The following is a 14,234-nucleotide window of genomic DNA, read 5'->3' as shown; positions in this document are numbered from 1 at the left end:
AGAAAGAAGAGTCTATCTATAACAGTTTACTCTACGTTCTAACTGTGGTTTCCGTAAGAACACACTGTATACAAACTTTGTTCCTAAGGTTATTTCTGTTGGTGCCAAATTGACTTCAATTCACAAAAATCATGTGGTGCATTCCCATGAAACTTGGATGTTTTTGTTCTCAAGAAAAACAGAGGGTTTTTTCCCCTTCGGCAACTATTCCTGTTTATGGAAGATCCACTTCCACCCTGGGGATCATACTTAGAATCAGTCAGCAAGTGTGGGCTTAATTCTTAGAAGACCTAGCAAAGACCTTTGACCTCAACTCAAACTCGACTGCAGACTATGTCCAATAAGTAGCAGACTGGTGGAGCATCTTATAACATTATGATAAAAAAGTATGTTCTTTCCTACCAAAATCCTAGGGTTCCAAGATCCTTGGGTCCAAATCTTGTCTCGTCTTTACTACCTGCTGTACCATGGGCCAGTTATTTAACCTCAGTGTGCCCCAATTTGTAAAATGAATATAATAATATTACCTACTTCTTAGAACTGTTGTGAGGTTTAAGTGAATTAAACATATAAAGCATTTGGAACACTGTCTGATATGTGATAGTAATAGCACTTGTAAGAGAACCATGTAAAGGAGGCAGCAGTACTATTTAGGATATTATCAGTCAAAGAAAGAGAGAGAGAGGGAGGGAGGGAGGGAGGAAGAAAGAGGATAAGAGAAGAGAAAAAGAAAAGGAAAGGAAAGAAAAGAAAAGGAAAAAGAAAAGAAAAGAAAGCATCCTTAAGAGAGTCATGACCATTTATAAAGCGTGCAAGAAGTTAAAGTTCTGCTAACTAGCCAGGCCCCCTTCTGCCTCAGGGCCTTTGAGTTGGCTTTTCCCCTCAACCAGGGGTTTCCTCATTGAAATAGTGGCACAGTCCACTCCCTTACTTCCTCCAGGACTTTGCAGGAATAATAACTTCTCAAGGAAGCCCACCCTGATCACCCAATTTAAAATTATGCCTCCACCCCCAGCCTGGCACTGCTCATCCCTCTGGTCTGTTTTCTTTTCTTCTACTGATGTTTAACATTCTATATAATTTATCTATTGTGTTTACCCTTAAGTTCCAGAGGGCAGAGATTTTTGTCTGCTTCTTGCTGCTGAATCTTCAGCACCTACCATAGGACCTGACTCATAGTTGATGCTCTATAAATATCTGTTCAATGCCTAGAAGGCTACCTACCTTCAAGAGAGGAAGCTTCTTCTAAAAAGGAGGGGTGGGGCTTCCCCGGTGGCACAGTGGTTAAGAATCTGACTGCAAATGCAGGGGACACAGGTTCGAGCCCTGGGCCGGGAAGATCCCACATGCCACAGAGCAACTAAGCCCGTGCGCCACAACTACTGAGCCCGTGTGCCACAACTACTGAAGCCTGCAGGCGTAGTGCCCATGCTCCGCAACAAGAGAAGCCACCGCAATGAGAAGCCCGTGCACTGCAACGAAGACTAGCCCCCGCTCACCGCAACTAGAGAAAGCCTGCACACAGCAACAAAGACCCAACACAGCCAAAAGTAAATAAATAAATTTTTAAAAATAAATAAATAAATAAAAAGGAGGGGTGGATATCACAAACTTCAACTCAGAGCTCTCAAGCAATCTGCTGAAAATCTCAGTGGGAGTCCTACACTGTCTCTCCCCTGATAAGGTCCCCAGTGGAAGTTCTAAAGGGACCGAGTGAGGCAGAACCGTGAGTTGGATGTTGGGAGACCACGCTCCAGTCCCACTGCTGCCCCTAACCATCAAGTCACTCTAGCTTCCCTTGAGGGGAAAATAAGCAATTGGATCAGCATTTAGTTAACGGCCGTATGCTCAGACTTACTTCAGTCGCCCTTATCAAAGCCTGACTGGAGTCAGCAAAGCAAGTTACATTTTCCATTTTACTTGTGGCTACAGCATCCTGGTGACGTACATAGAGAGACTGCTCCAAGCATCCCAAGATGTTAATTATTGTTTTGTGTAAGATCTCTCAAGAAACCCATAACAGAACTTTCTCAGTTTAGTCCAGTGACTGACAAATTTAGCAGTAAAATATCTTTTTGCATTTCTCTTCGTTTAAAAACTATTGGATAAAATTTTCTGTGAGGAAAGAAAAATGACCTATTTGCCTCTCCCTGACAGAAGTAAAATACTGGCTTATAAGCAATAGAGGCAGAAAGGGGCCTGATGACACTTAGCATATAAAAATTACCCTCATCTTTGAGCAGAGAGTGAAGGTCACGTTGCCTCCAGTTTTCAGCTGCTAAGGCAATATTAGCATTTCCACTTCCTGTCTGGGTTTTCTGGGCTGTTCTGGGAAATGGAAGGCCCACAGGAGATTTAGATTTTATCTTCTCTCCTCATCTGCCCCTTGAGATATAGATAAGATTTGGCTTGAATCTCTAGTGCAGAAGCCCTTCCGAAGATTTCTGTGAATTCACGGGCTGGGCATGCTCTTGGTTACTGATTCTGTTTCTTGGGGTTCAGTCTAAGCTGCTATAATAAAAAGGCTCAAAACAGCAGTGGCTTAAACGAAGTAGAAGTATATCCTCTCTCAAGTAATGGTCCAGGGGTTGCCAGAATAAGGAAGGTAAAGCCACTCTGCCATTTCCAATGCATGTGCTTGAGTTCAAGGTGACTAGTCCAGTTCCTGCCACCACATCGGCATCCCAGGCAGCAGGAAGAGGGAAATGACATGCTCATGCCTTACAAAGTCATGATGTAGAAGTGGTACATATAATGTCTGCTCGCATCTCATTACCTAGAACTTATTGCATTGCACAACTGGCTGCAAAAGAGGCTTGGAATTGCATTTGTTACCTAGGCTGTCATAGGTCTAACTGCAAAAAGGACATTCTATGAGTCAAGTGAGGAGAGAATGGATGATGGAGGACAGCCAGCAGTCTCTGCCCCGGTCCCCATCTCCAACCACTCCAACATCCACTCACACCCTTCTTCCCACAAATAGCTTGGGACTTGCCCCATCCCTGAGGAATTCAGCCTAATGTCCCATCTGGTTGCTGTTTCTAGCTCCAAGTCTGGGCTCTATCCAATAGGAGCAATTTTTCCATGGTCAAGATGTAGCTCCTCGGGTTCCGCTGAAGTTCTATCTGCCTCTTTCATACACACACACTCACCCTATGCACCGTGGTAGAGTAGAAACTAACAGACTGCAATTTAAAACTCTCATTAGGAAAAGGGAAAATGGAAAAACACAGCAGCCACTTGTCCACAGCAATGACCAAAGTTCCCCTCCCCTGACCGAATAAATGTCCTTGATTTGATCCTGCTTCTGCCCACTAAGTTCTTCCTTCTCTGTTATTCTGAAACGAGTGTCGAAGAGCAGACCTTCCTTGGGAGCTGTACAGCTTTTGTAATTCACTTCCTGCTTGGGACGTATTTCGGGGATTAGGGCTGTTTTGAGGAATGGAAGAATTACATGCTTTTGGCTGTTTGGTTCCAGTTGATTCCATGCATATGTAACTATGGCCAAAGAGCTCATCCAGAGTTGTGGGTTTTTTTTAACTGATCTTATACTCATCTTTGTGCTCCACCCCTGTCTCTCTCTCTCTCTCTGTGTCTCTAATTTTAGCTCCCTTGAAATCATCTGAAACAATATGTTTCAGTGGGATAGAAAACCCTTCATCAGATTTTGGCTTCTGAATCGTCTCCCACTATCTGGATGAGAAGTCTTCCTGGGATGTGATTGGGAAGTCTGGGGGCTATTATATTATCACCTGCCAAAGCTGCCCCTTTAGAACATGAGTCACTTTTTGTAATTAGCCTGAGGTCATCAATCTAGAAGTAGCGAAAGGTTGGTTGAACACATCAACATTCTGAGTTTTCCCAACCAGTTTCACTAAAATTTCTGGATCTATCACCAACCATTTTATCTTCCAAGGTTTCACTGTAGACAATTTTCCCAAATATTCTGCCATGGCATAACGCGAGTCACCAGATTCCTAGTTTGCAATGTTTTTCTTTGCCTCCTGCTATCTGATCACTAGCCACTTATTTTTGGCTTTGTTATGGCAGCGCCCCTTCTGATAGCACATTCTGTATTGGGTAGGATATAGCATAAGCTGCTGTCACAACAAAACCCAAAGCGCAGTGGCTTCAACAAGACAGATTTATCACATTTCAACAATTTTAAAATAAAATTCTTTTCACTTTTAAGCAATTCTGAAGTGGGAATGTGTCTTATAATCAATAGCATCTTCACATTGTGTCGTAGCGTAATTGGCTATGTGTGTTTTTCTTCTTGAGTAATAGGACTTCTGCAACTGATGATGTCTCAGATTGGATTTCTCTCTCATAGAACAGTCCAGACATTGACAATCCAGGACGAGCAGAGCAGTGCTATCATCCTTAACGTGGGACTCCCCTATTTGGGTCTGAGGTGGGTGTTCCAACTCTTCCAACACTTACTAGCCAACAAAAATGAGGAAAGAGTCAGGGAAGTGCATGTTCATTCCTTTTAAAGGCACAACCTAGAAATAATACATATTATCTCTACCCCACCCACTAGCCATCCATTAATCACATGTTCATACATAACTTTTAACAAAGGCTTAGAAATGTAGTCTCTACCTGGACAACAATGCTCCCAGCTAAAGTTCAGCAGGTTTTTTTAATGATAGGAAAGAGAAAGAATGGATATTAAGAATGAACTAACAGCCTTTACTGTACCTCTGCTTCCAAATTCCTGTTTTCCACAGCTAATGCGTTATCTCCCAACTCATTATTTTATCAAACTCAATCAGTTCATTGATCCCCCAAATGCCTTCACTCAGTCAATTTGCATCTGGGAGGTTGACTTTATGAAGCCATGGCTTTGGGGAGGCAAGATTTCCATCACGGCAGCAACAGCAACTTCAAATTGGATAGTAGACATCTCTCTTCTTATCTTCCTGCCACCCAACAACCGCAGGGCTGGAGCCTTTTCCAATCTCATGGTCTTCTCTCTCCTCACCCTCTCTGCTCCCTCCTCCATCACCACTCTCTCATTCTTCAGCCTGTGTCCAGGGTAGAGCAGGTCCGCTCTCTCTTCCCTTTCCTTCAGCCCTTTGAACCTATGCCCTCAAAGTCTCACTTTCATCACTGACAGCACCAAGAATTTTTCCTAAATAAAGATAGATACCCTCCCTAAAAGGAATTCTGATGGAGTCACCTGTAAAGACAATAACATTACCATAATGCTTCAAAAGACTATTGGGGGGCTTCCCTGGTGGCGCAGTGGTTGGGAGTCCGCCTGCCGATGCAGGGGACGTGGGTTCGTGCCCCGGTCCGGGAGGATCCCGCGTGCCGCGGAGTGGCTGGGCCCACCCATGAGGCCACAACAGTGAGAGGCCCGTGTACCGCAAAAAAAAAAAAAAAAAAAAAAAAAAAAGACTATTGGGGACCCAGGGAAGGATATCAAAGTCAAGGTCAGATGCCTAAAATTCTACCAGATGGCACCTGACACAAATCTAACATAGAGAAAGTGGGATTCAGCAAATCCATAGAGCTGAGCTTTGTCTTAACACTTTGTGAGTCATTTTGAGAACAAGTCCACGAAATGATACTTATTTTCTGCCTAGTTAGCCCTCTAACGATATAATCTTCTATATTTGTCTACCAATTTCCTCACTAAGGTCTTTAGCAATATCACCACCATCCACACACTGACGAAGGTATCTGCTCAGTTGTAAAATCCATACAGCTCTTCCTTAGATACCAGTAATGAGGTATTGATGAGCCCCAGTTTCAGAAGGCAACCATTTATCTTTCCCCTTGTCTTTCTAGTGCCTATGCCAGCTATTTATATTCTCTTTCCTGGTACCTGGGTGTCTGCTATTCGTAGTCTCTCTTTCCCCATTTTATCTGAACTAAAAACATGTCTGTCAGTGCTGGCATTAATATGCCCAAGATTCATCCAGCATGGGGCCTGATATGATCAATGATTTCCATCCGGCTTTCCCAGCATCTGTAGCTCACTACCAGGCTTGGGAATTCCAAGTAGGACAGAACTCAGATCCTGCAAGCATCCTGGCACAGACACGGTGGGTTCTAGCATGCCTCCAACAATGATGTGTAACTCTGGGCATCCGAGGGGTGGTGAGAGTCTGGTGGCCTCATGCTACTCATTGTCTGCCTCCAGGTTTGGGTCAGTTCCTGTAAGTTTGGGTCCATTCATGTAATGGCTGAATCACGCTGGTAACAGCCCCTTTTAATAAGAAGTAGACTTTTTATGTTTTTCTTTCATGGAATTATATGTGAATGCCTCATATGGTCAAGAGAAAGCAGCTCTGCACGCCTATATTTAAATGCTGCAAATAATTCCCGCTCACTCTAACTCTATCCAGATGTGGATACTCCGTGCCCATGTAAATGAGATGGCTTGCTTTCTTTTTGGTCTTGTCGAGAATCTGCATTCTGACTCACACAGGAAAACAAAAAAATGGAAAGAATGTGCGGCAACTACACGCAAGACATGCTATTTTAATAGTACAAGCTCTGTTGAAGGGAAAATCAGTGCTTTTGTGCTGCAAACAACAGCATTTGCATTTCAAGGGGGTAGACACTACAGCTCAGTAAGAACCATGCCAACAATGGCCTTTCGTCCTGGGTGTCAGCTCTTCCCATAGTTGGATTTCTGCTTTGGGTTCTAAGTATTCTTGACTAGGAGCCACATCTGTTCTGTGCCCCCAGCCTGGCTGCGGTGACTTTCTCAAAGGGAACAATTATTTCGAGATAATGGGCCCTCTGTAGTGCCTACAGCATTTTCCATGCTATGCCTCTCTCTCTCGAGCAGTGAACTGCAGTCAGGCAAATGTGGGCACCCAAAACTCGGAACACAAAAAGCAAGTCACATGGCCCACCATGTTTTGTGCTCCACAGAGTGTCTCATTTAAAACGCAACCCACTAAAGACCCATTTCACTAAATTGGGCTCTTACAAAATGGAAAAAATAAAGAAGAGAAGGGAAAAAGGCAGCCCATCTCCTTTTGCCATTCTTGAGCCATTTACTGATGGATCTTTGGAAAAGCTTGTTCTGTGACTGACGGAGTCAAACTAATCTTCAATCCACCTTCACCCCAAACTCATCCTCCCTTCTTTGAGACAGCAGAGGGTGGAAGACCCACAGATGGTGGCGGTGCCCAGAGGCACCGGAAGTAATGACCCCGCCTTTTCACGGGATGCCTTCAGAGCTGCTCTGCAAGGTTCGCTGCAGCTCTGCTAGAAACCCACCCTCTCGCCACCATCTCAGACACTGCTCCAGTCGGTCTATGACGTTTGACATGTGTGTTCATTTACCCTGAACTAAATGTGAGGCTGAGAAATGGAATTCAGAAAAAATAGAATCAATCACCACTGAGACTCACGTGTCATTAACCATAAATTCCTTAGAACAATAAAAGCACATTATGCTGGCCCAGCTCTTCCAGTTTACAGCGTGCTTTCTTGGGCAACCTCACGCATGATCCTCGCAGGCATTCTGTGAGGCAGGCAGGGCAAGCTTACTACTCGGGTTTTCCAGGTGAAAAAAAATGAAACACAGGGAAGAGTGTTAACTCCCCAAGATCTCAGAACTCACAAGAAGAAGAGAGGAACTCAGCGCAGGGCTTCTGGTTTCCAGCCTCCAATTATTGTCACCACATTTTAACCAGACCGCCCCAGAGTCATTATCTCTACCTTCCAATTGTCTAACTTGTTAGTCTCCCAAAGGTGGAAATTTTGGGCCTGGCACTTATCTGGGAACAGGGTGACCAGCTGCCCCAGTTTGCCTGGACTCTCAGTGCTAAAACCAGGACTGTCCTGAGTGAACCAGGAGAGCTGGTCACGACAGCAGGCAGGACTTCCAGCCCAAGTAGGGCCCGTGATAGCCATGCTCCCCTCCAATCAGCAGACTCCATTCTCAGGCCATGTGTGCTATTTCCAGAGGATATCTCTAGCAAATGCTTCCAGAAAGATGAAGAAATTCAAAGGGCCTGGTCCTTTGATGGGACACGCAGGAATCCTTCAGCAGCCCTGTCCTGTGAAAGCACCAGTTCCAGACTATTCACGGAACAGTGTCTCTGCCCCTCAGAGTGTGTCTGGCACAAATAACTCTGAGCCCATCTTTCCCAGGCTGTCAGAGAACAGCCCTCCCACCTGGCTGGACCAAAGCCCTGTGACACCGTGTGACCACTGGGGTGGGGCGGGGGGCGGGGTGGCGGTTGAGTAGGAAGGAAAAAAATAAGAGACTTGCTTGTGACTTTTCCCCCCAATGACCCTGAGCTTTTGAGGATAGTTCGTTTTGGTGACTGAGTTACTCTACCAAAGAGAGGACTGATGCTAACAGTTTTATATAATTTCTGTGCACTAGATGCCCTTCTGCTCAAAACAGAACAGGGCCTGTATTCTCTACACGTTTGATACTAAAGCAAGCCTGATGTCTGGCCAAATGCGGCAACAGGTATCAAAATCCTTAAAAATGTTCATAGCCTTGGGCCTAGAGATTTCACTTCGAGGAATTTTAGCTTAAGGAAACAATCGGGGACATATAAATTAATATGAATACTCTTAAGATCATCAGAGCAGGGAGATCATCTTGCCATGCTATGTTTACTGCTGGGGGTTCAGGAAGGTCTGGTATGTTTGGAGCACTGGTAGAGCTGGCTGCAAGAGAACTGGAGCTGTGCTCCCTGCTGGGGATCAGAAAGAGCCGGGCTTGTCTGGGAACACTGGTCGAGTGGTACAGAAGTTCAGGTTGAGGGTGGTGAGAGAGGCTGAAAAGCATCCTGGGAAGCAGCTCAGCCAGAGGGAAGAAGCCAGGCCGGTCAAGGTTAGCCTAGGAATAAAGGCTTGCACCTTCAAGGGGTATAGAGATGGTGAGGCAGAATGAAGGTTATTATCTAACATCCATCCCCATCCAGTCCTTAGAGTCATATCTGAGGCCCAGGAAGAGGGAGGGTAGAAGGGAAAACAGAAAGTAATTTCACTAAACTCTGAGACACTCTGGGGCCCAAGGAACACTGCCTCGGGAACTTTTGCGGAGAAGGCAAGTCACGCAGATAAGAGAGTTCCTCTTCCTATTCAACCGCAAGACCCTGCACAGCTTTGCTACCATGAGCACTGTGGCAGCCATTGGCCCTTCTACATGGCTTGAGGAGAACTGCAGCCTCTCCCGCTGCAATGGCCAATCCATATGGGATTGACATATATACACCAATATGTATAAAACAGATAACTAATAAGAACCTGCTGTATAAAAAAAATAATAAAATAAAATTCAAAAATAAATTTTTGTAATCCATATGGGTATATGTACTATATATATATATATATATATATATATATACACACACACACACATATATAATACACACAGAAACACATATGTATGTCCCAGACCTTACCAGACAAATAAAAGTAATCATCACCAACACCATCATCAATTTATCTCCCTAACTCTCCTATTAGAGTCTGATTTCCTTGGGGAAAGGGCACTTTTTCTGCCTTGTTCACCTTGATACCTTAGAACCTAGAAGAATATCTGGCTTATAGTATGCATTCAATAATATTTATCAGATAAATGGATGGCTGTCACAACCCAGATCCTTACCAGGATAACACCTAGAAATTAGACCCTCTTAAAATATTCCCCCATAATTTTAGCAAGTTTCCAAAATAGTGTCTCATGTATCCCACCATCAGCGTCCTCCCAGCATTCAGCATGCTGGTCTACTTGTCAATGCCCTCTGACCATGAAACATCATTGTCACCATTGCTCACAGTCAAAACCCCATCATCTGTGCCCAGGATTCACTTCCAATCCTCAGAGTGCCAAACTACTGCCGGGTTTGAGCCAGAGCTTGAAAAAATGTCCTCCTCTCCAATTGTGGACCACACTTTGTCACTAGGGCCCAAAGCAGCTCTGGTTGGCCCAGAAATTGACAGTCTCTCTTGAATGGTTCTGTGATTTGGGACCCTCAGCCCTCTAACCATAAACGTTCAAATCCAGTAAAAGGTGGGCAGGGATAAGACACTGTATTATTCATACCAGCTTTTTTGCTCTCTCCATCAATCCAAACTCTCCCTTCCTCACCATAATAAAACAAAATTCCCCTTGCATTATAATGTGCAAATAGACTCCAAGGGAAGGGAGAGGTGGGGTGGGGGTCACATTTTTAGCACTTACCGCACCTGGTCCTCAGTTCAGCCAGTCCAGCAAGACTCAAGGTGAGATGGAGAGTTAGAGTTAGAGATGGTGGAGTTCCAGGGGACCATAAACAACAATCTTCTTTCCTGCTGACTTCTGAACCGGGTTGGAGACAACCTAGAAGAGGAAGGCAGATGAAGACTCAACTCTCATCCTTCTTGCTGCAAGTCTGAGCAAAAACTAATTCTCATTATGGTGGTTTACATCTGCTGGTAAACAAATTTCTTAATCCTGAACTCCTAACCAGCATAATTTAACCACCCAGCCTCCCCATGGACCTCCTGCAGACCTACCCCTATGCTTGCTGAATGACTGAGAGCAAGCGGGACCCCACGTCCCTGGCAGAAGCACACTCTTGCATATATACGGAGCTATATGAAAGGTAAAGACCTTAAGTCAACTGTTATTCTTCCCGGGTCATGAAATTATGGATAATTTTTAGTTTCCTCCATGAATGCATTCACGTGTACGTGTGTGTGTATGATTTTTCACATTTTCTATATGTATGCAATTTATTTGAAATCAAATTGGAAAAGAAAAGTAATTATTCAAGGTTATATTTCAAACAAAATGAAGGAAAGAAAAAGAAAGAAACTCTCACTTCCAGACAGTAGCTGAGATGGCCGTGAGAGTTTCTTTTTCTTTCCTTCATTTTATTTGAGATATAACCTTGAATAACGAACTCAGCTACTGTCTGGAAGAAATATGCACTTTGACACCTGATGACATTGCACCTGGGTTGGTGGCCCACTTATATCATGGAAATGAACTTTAAGCCTCGGGCGCAGAGAAGAAAGATTGCTCAGAAAATGGCAAGCTAAAGACAGAAATCCAACAAAAATATGTTCACTGGAGCTCTCTAAAGACTTGCAGAGGGCCCACTGACCTCCTCTAACCAGTTATTGAAGATTCCAAGAAAAAAAAGTTTGCCAGGCTGTAAATCCCTAGAGAGATGCTTCCTGGGTATGAGGATGTGGGGTTGCTGGTGGGGCAGGGCAGGAGGAACCTGAAACAGTGCCTCAGAATCACAGCAGCTCAGAGCTGGGAGAATCCATGGGGAAGGGAGAGAATCTGGTGTTCAGCCAACGAATTCCACTGTTGAAGAAAGAGCGAATGGAATGCCCAGTGATTTGATGAGGATGCCACGATGCTTTAGTAGCATCAGGGCACCTTCCACTTTTCTTCCCCTTTGTTTCAGTGACAAATGATAAATGTCATGTGGCCAATGAGTAGAAGAATCAAAATTGTAAGAATCAAATTGTAAGAAAGTTGTCTGGCCTTAAGAACACCCCTCTTCATAAAAACAACCAGGTGGTCCATGCAGGTTGCAGGACCCACACAAGAGAGCCAAGGAGTAAAGAGTTACAGCCTTTTCCCAAAGTATCATCAGTGGGGCTCTACCTCCACAGGATAATAATAGGTCTGATATGGGAAAAGAGGGGTGGGGAGTGGCTTTGAGAAATATTGGGTTAAACAACATTTTAAATGAGTCCTGACTGCTAACAGCTTTGTGAATTTGTCTCAAATACCTTCGACCATAGAAACTTTACTCATCTTGTAGGAATAATGTTGTACAGATGTAATTCGGATAATGCTAGGATAGAGGGTCACTGCCTTAGGCAAAATCCATAATTTATTTGGAGCAACCATGCCTAGGGTGTCCATGGCTGTGGCCTTCAGTCCTGTACCCTGAGTTTTTCCTGAGATAGTTAGAAACCCTACTCAGGAATGCTCCTGAACAGTAATCTGCTATTTGAGAACCACATGTCTGTTTATTTTTATTTTGCTAATTTTCTTGCTCCATCATCTGTGATTCAAAAATTATTTTTTGCACTGTAAAAGATATAATGAAATATCTTCCTTAAAACTCCAGCATTATTTTGATCACAGTCTTCTGTTTTGATGAACTATGGCACTGTGCCAAAGAAAGCCAAAAACAAAATCAGAGGATTTTCCTGCCTGACAGAGGATCCTCAGCAGGAGAAGAATCAAACCACCTCACCATGAACAATATCTGTTCAATCACTTCTAAACGACAGCACGGCAAGAAAGTATGAGCTATTGATTTTTTGGTTTTGGTTGTTTTTATATTTTAAAAAAAAGTTTTCTTTGTCAAATTGGAGTTTGAAAAGGCATCTGTCACTGGGATGAAGCATGGTACCTTTGGATATCACTTTGTTTGAAGCAGGCGGCAAACTAAACACTATATAGATATACGATCTTGTACGTGGACCTTGCTAGGAATAGGCTATTTTCTTAGCAGTTCCCAAATATATAATAAAGAAGTAAACTAAAATTTGATCTAAATTATTATTAGAATCTGCAGAGCCAATAGCTAAATCTAGATGCCAAAAAGAGTCAAGGCCAAAGAAATAATACATATGTAGGTCACAGACAAACTTGGTCAAGAGAGTGTCACTGAACCACTGAATGACAAAATACTTTGTTTCAAACTTATCTCTACGTATGGTAATATTCACGATGAATGTGACTAAAAATATATGTAGAGCAGCCTTACCAAAGTTCTTAAGTCATCCAAACGGTCAGAAGTGTGCCACTTCTAGTGAAGGCAATTGAAAATTTAGAATATACAACCTTTGATATGAGATCCTTTTCCCCCTGCAAGAAAATACCCCAATCCCCACCCCCAAACGAAATGGCCAACTCGTGGTCCTACAGAGAGAGAACCCAAGGCCAATGGCTCCAGTGGCCACAAAGAGGAGGGATAGCTGATTGTTTGTGTGCAGGTATGTGTGTAAAACACACTTTAAACTCTACACTTCTACAGTAGGGAGAACAACTAACAGACTGCTTTAATATATGTCTCTACCTCCAAAAGCTTTTTTTAAATTTTTGTTTTGTGTTCCTTAAATAACATGTCCTGCCATTCTCATGGTCATCCATAAGAAAAGATTGGTCCTCATGGTCTGCAAACCCTCTGTTTCATAAACAGCAGCCTGTCTTAGCAAGTGCTTCCTCAAGAATGCATAATCAAAGAAATCTTTATCTTTGAAAGTAGAAATTTCGATAGAACAATAATTAATTAATTTTTTAATTTTTTTCTCCCCTGCTGCGAAAATTAACCTGCATCTGCTTTTTAGAAAGGGCTCTGATTTTGCCTGGGGCTGGGCCAGGGTCTGCCCTGCATGGAGGGCTGGAGGTGGTGGCTCTTTAGAAACTATAGGCTGGAATAGGAGTGATAACGGAGGAGAGCTGGAAGGGGAAACAAAGCAAGGTGGGGGGCACTCAGAGAAAGGGAGCGTTAAGTCTAACTCTGTTTTCCATTGAGGCTACAGTTTTCAGGTTCTAGGTGTTTCCTGAATTTCAAGCTCTGGCCCCTTCATATAGTCACAGAAAAAAAATTGTTTTCATTTACTATAAAGTGACAATACTACTTCACAGCAGATATTTCATACAAGGTAAGGGGCATCTGTAGGACTTTGAGAGTCAGACACACAAAGGAAAATAGAAGGACAAAGAGAGAGTTAGCAGTGTGAGAAATCATGCCCACAACTCTGGGAAAACCTTCTATATTAAAAAAAAAAAAAATCGGGGGTAAAGAAGACATACAGATGGCCAACAGGCACATGAAAAAACACTCCACATCGCTAATTATCAGAGAAATGCAAATCAAAACTACAGTGAGGTATCACCTCCCACCAATCAGAATGGCCATCATCAAGAAGTCTATAAATAATAAAGGCTGGAGAGAGTGTGGAGAAAAGGGAACCCTCCTATACTGTTGGTGGGAATGTAAATTGGTGCAGCCACTATGGAGAACAGTATGGAGGTTCCTTAAAAAACTAAATACAGAGCTGCTATGTGATCCAGCAATACCACTCCTGGGCATATATCCAGAAAAGATGAAAATTCTAATTCCAAAAGATACATGCACCCCAGTGTTCATAGCAGCACTATACACAATAGCCAAGACATGGAAGCAACCTAAGCATCCATCAACAAAGGAATGGATAAACAAGATGTGTGGGGTGTGTGTGTGTGTGTGTGTGTGTGTGTGTGTGTGTGTGTGTGTGTG

General features: G+C 43.4%; 1 long non-coding RNA gene across 1 annotated transcript in view; it reads right to left on the bottom strand.

Annotated features, from left to right (window-relative positions):
• Positions 1–14,234, bottom strand: part of LOC113623164 (uncharacterized) — a 205,338-nt gene that overhangs the window by 116,159 nt on the left and 74,945 nt on the right. Inside the window, exon 3 of the long non-coding RNA XR_003433804.1 lies at positions 10,178–10,315. This is a non-coding gene — a long non-coding RNA (uncharacterized LOC113623164). The remainder of the gene's footprint in view (positions 1–10,177; positions 10,316–14,234) is intronic.

This window comes from Aethalodelphis obliquidens, unplaced genomic scaffold, assembly GCF_003676395.1.
Source record: "Aethalodelphis obliquidens isolate GAN/ISIS:26980383/991018 unplaced genomic scaffold, ASM367639v1 scaffold11, whole genome shotgun sequence".
NCBI lineage: Eukaryota > Metazoa > Chordata > Mammalia > Artiodactyla > Delphinidae > Aethalodelphis > Aethalodelphis obliquidens.
The sequence above is the reverse complement of the archived record's forward strand: the minus strand, read 5'-3'. Positions and strand labels throughout refer to the sequence as shown.